Source organism: Aulonocara sp. 'chitande type north' Nkhata Bay, linkage group LG9, assembly GCF_057382095.1.
Source record: "Aulonocara sp. 'chitande type north' Nkhata Bay isolate Kocher_YH1m ecotype deep benthic linkage group LG9, A_spYH_male_GT1.1, whole genome shotgun sequence".
NCBI lineage: Eukaryota > Metazoa > Chordata > Actinopteri > Cichliformes > Cichlidae > Aulonocara > Aulonocara sp. 'chitande type north' Nkhata Bay.
The window spans coordinates 13,322,115-13,328,114 of NC_141352.1; the positions used below are offsets into that span (position 1 = coordinate 13,322,115).

At 39.8% G+C, this 6,000-nt stretch overlaps 1 long non-coding RNA gene across 1 annotated transcript in view; it reads left to right on the forward strand.

The window, feature by feature from the left end:
• The window catches only part of LOC147321823 (uncharacterized), a 93,718-nt gene extending 88,267 nt beyond the window's left edge, over positions 1 to 5,451 (forward strand). The window contains exon 4 of the long non-coding RNA XR_015131025.1: positions 5,371 to 5,451. This is a non-coding gene — a long non-coding RNA (uncharacterized LOC147321823). The remainder of the gene's footprint in view (positions 1 to 5,370) is intronic.
• The last annotated feature ends 549 nt before the right edge of the window (positions 5,452 to 6,000 follow it).

Genomic DNA, 6,000 nt, shown 5'->3' on the forward strand with positions numbered 1-6,000 from the left:
GAAGCAAGCAGCGCCTTTCTGAAAGTTTTTAATGGATTTTTGGCATGTTTGGGACTTTAATCGTTCACAAACATGTGGAAACCTAATCTATTTACCGTACATCAGGAATAATCCCACATCAATTAATACAACAAAGCTACCATCAACAAGAAAGAGGTCTCACGATATCAAATGCTGGACTTATATGGAGTACACTATGGTGGCCCTATGAGGTCAAATGCACTGAACTTAAATACTAGCAAATACAAAAAAAAAACCCTGAAAAACATGCAAAACAAAACTGAAGTTGAATAAAACACAATGGGGAAAAAAATATAAATGTTCACAAGAAAAAGGGGAACCTTTTTGGGGAGATAAGACAATGATGGACCAGCTGCATAACTGACAAGCTAACGGCTAATGGCAAATATGTATCGACAAGCTTATATGAATCATGGGATTTCAAACACATGTTACGTAGCGACACTGATCAATCCTCCACTCCTTTAAAGCTAATCTCTGTGCAATCCTTTGCATGTTTCAGTTTTTGTCCTGTTTGCAGCTGTGCCGTCACACTATCCCCCAAAAAGCACTTTTGTTACTTTTTTGTTGTGTAAGCTTTTGCAGCATCTATACCCACTGCGTTTTATTCGACTTCTGTTGTGTTTTGTGTGCTTTTTGAGCGTTTTTCCATTTGCTTGCATTGTCTTCAGTTGCAGTGCCTTTGAGCCCTCAGGGCTACCGTAGTACACTGCTTATTAACATAAATATTTAGGATAAGTGGTGTAAAACAATTGAGTTCTGAGAAATGTTTTTAAAGTGAACTTAATAAACCTCTTGTGTTTCTGTTAGTCTTTTGAGTGCATATTTTTACTTGTCTTACCTTTTTTTGCATGGATAGAATATAGAGTTTTTTTCCAGGTGCCTCCCATACTGTATGCTTTTGTTGGGGATGGGGCCAACCAATATTATGTTTTATTGCCAGCTGATTCGACCAGTTATCTACAGCTAGACTCATCAGTCACATTCTTCTGTGTACAGTTAGTATCAAGCACACTTGTCTTGTAGAGTGGATATGTCTTTCTTAAAAAAATACAAAAAAGAAATACTTATGTTATTATTATATCAACTCATTACATGCTGTGCTACATATTAGGCATTGCTGTGAAATTATTGTACAGTGAAACCCCTTTCGGCTACAGCGAGGCACCCTTGTAATGTTTGTTTTCTTTTTCCCCTCTCTCTTTCCTCCTCTCTCTCCTTTAGTTTTTTGGATTGACTCCCCTTTTGTGTTGGATAGCAGGGACACACAGTGTTGATTTCAGTTGTTCGGCAGTTGTTTCATAGCTCACAGCATGTTTGTCTATGGTGGCATTCCTCAATTCCATTCAGCACACAAGAGCAGCCCCTGGGGCCGGGCATATCCCAGCATCCTCTGCTCCTCCACCATCCCAGTGATGGACCAGGCAAACATCTGATCTCTTACCCAAACACGCTTGTGCGTCCACAGATGCACAAATAAAGAAACGAGCTCACACAAACGCAGCGACACACACATTCTCGTGCACGCTAAGACACACCGCAAACCACCATCTCCACACTCAATACTTGCTCCTATCATATTGCAGTAAATCCAGTTAAGAAGCTCTGTGAGGAGAGAAAATAAAAGATACAGTTACCAGGTCTAGAAAGGTTTGACCTAAGCTGTGTCATCATGTACCAATGCTATTGTCCAATGACATGTTTGAATGTGACAGATCCACAAAGCCTTTTAGCATGTCAGCATTGGTAATGTATTATCGTGAAATTTCCCACTTAAAGAACCTTTAACAGCTTGTTTCTTTCACACATTTCTCTTTAACTTTTGTGTTAAAACATAAAAAGCGTGACTCTTACATTCTCCTCAAACCCCCGAAATGAAAAAGACAACCAAATTTGGTCCAGTGCTTTGTTTGGATTTGTAGGCCTTTTCAGTTCAATTTAGTCTGAGGTAGCGATAAAAAAAGAGCACCGCTTCTTCGTGCAACCAGAGGTTATGTTTTATTGCTGGGAAGATAAGCTCTTGAAAGGTTTGACAGATGATTTTGTTTACTGAAAGTAAAACTACTCCGACCATAATTCCCGTTGGAACTGGAGCAAACTCTGGTGCTTTGACCTTTTGTAAATGTATCTGAGCAAACCTGAGCACCTCATGTGATTACACAGCAAAACTGCTTTGACAGGACCTATCTGGACTGAATTGCTAACCTTATATCAGTTTAGACTCACTGTCTTGGAGAAAGAATGCTGCCGTTTTCTGCAGCGGTGATATAGCAAAGCTGTAACACTTCTCTGTAAGATGTGCAGAAGACTGTTTCACTTATACCCAAGGAAAATACGGCAAGTAGAGGAGAAATAAAGGATAGAAATGCTAAAATTGATATCTGTCCATCTTACTGTTAAAGACCCTTAAAGTCACTGAAGCGAAACAACCACGTGGTTTCCTATGGAGCCCATGTTGTGGAACCAGAACCAACAACTGCTGCATACAGAACAAGCAGCACCTGAGTGGATAAGCCTTAAAATAGGAGCCATCGTTCACAGTGTGTGTCCTACTGCCTCGGGGACATCAGGGCTGACCAGACGACATTCATCTTCAAACTATCATGAACTGTTTTTTTCTTTTTTGGGGGGGCAGACAACAACTGAAGTCTCAAGTGTCTTTCCTCCAAAGTATGACTTTACAGGCCTTGTTTAGCAACCGATTTTTAGGTTACACCAGCTATTCCTGTCACTGAGGCTCATAACACATTTTCAGATGTATGCACCTGAAAGTTTATTCAGTTAAAAGTACGTGAAAACGAGTGAAAGCTGCCAATTATCAATTCAAGTGTCTACTTAAAAGCATATATTGCTGAGAAACTACTCGTTCTTTAATTAGATGACATGTGTCCTCTCAGCCGTGAAGGGTGATTTAAAGAGATGCACATCATTAAATATAAATGTAGGTAAATAGGCTACTACTTGTTTTTGTCTGTTACATTATACTGACAATATAAACCTGCTTTACACCAAGTGAGTGAACAAAAAACACACAGCATACTTAGTAAAGATAACCTTTAAAAGTGTAATGCAAGTAAGAAATGTAACCTAGAATCATTTTTGTGTGGTTTACCTGATGTTTAAATCATGCAGTGAGAGTTATTTCACCTGGAGTATCTGCTGAAAAATATATGTGTAAAGAAACGCTCTCAGAGAGTGCAAACCTGCACCATTCAGCTCACTTTCTGGGCAGTATTTACTTATAAGGGAATAATATTGTATTCTGCATGTGCTCATTTTGGTTTGTTTGTTTGTTCTTTTTGAATTTAAAAAGTTTGCAGTGCAGAAAAAAGAAGTGCAAAGTGCAGGCTTTCATGCATTTGCACTGATACATTTTAAATATACCTCATAGTACATCTGTGACATGGGTTTCAATTTGTAGTAAATTGTTTAATTATTTAATAATAGTATTTAAATGGTTATAAGATGTTACTGTAATGTACATAACAAAGACACAATAAAATAGTTAGAAGTTCCATATATAATTTCCTATATGTTTCCAGTACAAACAATGGCACTAGCATTATTAGCACTATTATAGCATTGTCACTTTGAGTTAGAGGTCAAAGGTCAAATGTGACATATTTTTAATCCTTATATGGTACTTTCTATATGTTGATTCACACACACACACACACACACACACACACACACACACACACACACACACACACATATATATATACATATATGTACATCATTAAGATGACCTTTGAAAAACATTTCGAGCTATCATGTTTACAGATGGAATGACGCACTAACAAACCCTAGCAGAAACATAGAGAGTGGCCTCCTGCAGTGCATAACTCAAATATTAGTGTGAAGACACTCTCGGGCTTTGTTTACTGTCAGCATTCGACATTGTTTCAGAAATTCAAGATGGCAAAATAACAGGAATGTTTCCGAGCCCGCTTAAACATGAACTCTTCAGTCATTCTCGAAATAATGGGTTTTGAGATACCAATCAAACCTGACCTAAACAGAAAACACAATTGCACCCTATCAATCAAACGGTGATGATATGCTGTCTTAGAAATGCGCTCTGGCTGGCATGCCGTAAAGCGGTTCTGTTTTGCAATACCCTGAGAAATGAGGGTGGATAGATGTACTTATAGTGGCAACTCGGATAAAATAGCCTATATCTCACCTTTCGCACACTCATTCTCTAGTCTCTTCCCTCCACTCCCCTCCTTGTGTTAGATGAGTTTAAAGCAGATCGTATTTCCACAGGTGGCTGTGACACGAACTTACCCTGGAATGTTGAGCGGCATAAATCTCCGTAATTGCACGGTATCAACCACATAACTGGAGCTGCAACTGTTAAGGGAGACGCCCTCTCTCTTTTTTTTCTTTCTTCTTCTTTTTTCGCTCCATACCATTTTTCATGCTTTTATCTGACATTGAGAAAGGGGGCGTTAATCACTGCACATGCACACTTATTCGAGAGCCAGTCTCCTTCCCACACACACACACACACACACACACACACACACACACACACACACACACACACACACAAATGGTGATACATCCATGTCAAGCAGAGCTACTGACACTCCTATGGAAAAAGTGAGGATGTCAGGGATGTGCTCAGAATATGTTTTGACTGCTCTGACTTTGACTGCATATATTGAAAGTATTCACAGAGAGACCCGTGACATCGGTGTCCTGTAATTGATGGGACAATGTCAAGACTTAAAATCTGTAAACTTCTGCAGCTTGACTGCACAGTTTGATGACTTGACTGAGGAAAGAGAGACAAGTCTTTTCATCCAGACTGACTTCCGTGACATGTGACGATGTCTTTCTTGTTTTTCTTGTGTGCGCGGTCGCTCGACTGTACCGAACAAAGGCCTCAAACCTTTTTTAAAAAAGAAAGCAAAAAGTAATCCAGCCCCAGAAAGAATCTTGGACACTGTTTCGATGATTGTCTGCATGTCCCTGTGTACATAGTATGTATACATGTACATCACATAAGGCATTTTTCAAAGATTCTTCTCTGGGATTGTGCACACTTACAGATATCTTGCACTGATTAACCGTCAAAATTATGCTCTCCGATGTCTTATTAACATCTCTAAAAAAACGGGAAATGCATTTTCTGCTTTTTTTGTGCTATTGGAATCGAAATCCTGTCTGCAATTAGATTGTTGGCTATATATATATATATATATATATATTTTTTTTTTTTAAATATTTTGGCTTGTTTAGTAAAACCTGGTTAAGCTAGCAGGTTTTAATCCAGCCCCCTGTAAACACATGCCCTTCATGGTCTGCATTAACTTTTGTTTGTGTCTATTTTTTCCACAGTGCTCCTCTCATCATCCCAGTTGTTCAAGCAAAAAACAAATAAACCCCATAAAAGGTAAGAAAAAAAAGTTATACCATTGCAATTACATACATACATTTGAGGACAAAGCAAACGATAAAAAAAAAAAGACTTCACCGCAAGATGTATACAGAACACGACCTGCCTAGAGAAACGATTTCAGATCCCACATACACGTACCAGTATCTGTTGTTAACAAAGTAAGACAGCTCTTCCAGTTCATCCTTCTGAGCTTTAAAACCTCAAGTTGCCAAGAGTGACATCACCGGGTCCAGACACAGATACATCTCTTCCCTCGGGGTCTAGGGTAGAGGGAAGGGAAGAAGGTGGGATGGAAAGGTGGAGAAAGAGAAGCTGGGGGATGTGAGGGTTCTGAGGTCGGCCTGTGGAGGGTTGGAGGTCTCCTTTCCTGCCAGGTGTGCTTTTCACACACACACACACACACACACACACACACACACACACACACACACACACACACACACACACACACACACACACAACCTCTCTCCTTCCACGGCGGTGTCAGTGCTGCGCTGAAAAATGACAAGGCCAGACACTGAAGCCGGCATGACAGGAGAGCTGCTGTGGCTGCAGTGAAGAGTTCCCAC